The 1137-nt window shown below is 51.5% G+C and overlaps 2 non-coding genes and 1 pseudogene across 2 annotated transcripts; all 3 read right to left on the reverse strand.

Annotated features, from left to right (window-relative positions):
• Positions 1 to 93, reverse strand: LOC123178674 (uncharacterized; annotated as a pseudogene).
• A 301-nt stretch (positions 94 to 394) lies between these two features.
• On the reverse strand, positions 395 to 513 carry LOC123178672 (5S ribosomal RNA). Its single transcript, XR_006489763.1, has one exon. It is a non-coding gene; the product is annotated as a 5S ribosomal RNA (ribosomal RNA).
• Positions 514 to 814: 301 nt separating this feature from the next.
• On the reverse strand, positions 815 to 933 carry LOC123178673 (5S ribosomal RNA). Its single transcript, XR_006489764.1, has one exon. It is a non-coding gene; the product is annotated as a 5S ribosomal RNA (ribosomal RNA).
• Positions 934 to 1137: the final 204 nt, after the last annotated feature.

Below are 1137 nucleotides of genomic sequence, written 5' to 3' on the forward strand. Positions count from 1 at the left end.
AGGTCACCCATCCTAGTACTACTCTCGCCCAAGCACGCTTTACTTCGGAGTTCTGATGGGATCCGGTGCTTTAGTGCTGGTATGATCGCATCCGACATGTTACCCCCGTCTTCGTCCCTTATGCTTGCCCCTCCCAGCTCCACTACACACACGATTGCACATTCCTTTGGCCGCTCCCGCTCAACTACGGAGACGAGTTTTACCACGGTTCAACTGCACCAGTGCCTATTTACCATGGTTTCGACCCCTTTCAGAACACGCTTGCCGCCGCTAGACGCGTGAATAATGAGCAGCGAGTTAAAACTTACCGTAAACGTGCAAAATAATAAAACGTGCTAAACATACGTCGCGCTCGTGCGTTTTGTTTTGCACGCCGTGAAAAAAAATTAAAAAGGGAATGCAACACGAGGACTTCCCAGGAGGTCACCCATCCTAGTACTACTCTCGCCCAAGCACGCTTAACTTCGGAGTTCTGATGGGATCCGGAGCTTTAGTGCTGGTATGATCGCATCCGACATATTACCCCCGTCTTCGTCCCATATGCTTGCCCCTCCCAGCTCCACTACACACACGATTGCACATTCCTTTGGCCGCTCCCGCTCAACTACGGAGACGAGTTTTACCACGGTTCAACTGCACCAGTGCCTATTTACCATGGTTTCGACCCCTTTCAGAACACGCTTGCCGCCGCTAGACGCGTGAATAATGAGCAGCGAGCTAAAACTTACCGTAACCGTGCAAAATAATAAAACGTGCTAAACATACGTCGCGCTCGTGCGTTTTGTTTTGCACGCGGTGCAATAAAATTAAAAAGGGAATGCAACACGAGGACTTCCCAGGAGGTCACCCATCCTAGTACTACTCTCGCCCAAGCACGCTTTACTTCGGAGTTCTGATGGGATCCGGTGCTTTAGTGCTGGTATGATCGCATCCGACATGTTACCCCCGTCTTCGTCCCTTATGCTTGCCCCTCCCAGCTCCACTACACACACGATTGCACATTCCTTTGGCCGCTCCCGCTCAACTACGGAGACGAGTTTTACCACGGTTCAACTGCACCAGTGCCTATTTACCATGGTTTCGACCCCTTTCAGAACACGCTTGCCGCCGCTAGACGCGTGAATAATGAGCAGCGAG

Source organism: Triticum aestivum, unplaced genomic scaffold, assembly GCF_018294505.1.
Source record: "Triticum aestivum cultivar Chinese Spring unplaced genomic scaffold, IWGSC CS RefSeq v2.1 scaffold211976, whole genome shotgun sequence".
NCBI classification, from domain to species: domain Eukaryota; kingdom Viridiplantae; phylum Streptophyta; class Magnoliopsida; order Poales; family Poaceae; genus Triticum; species Triticum aestivum.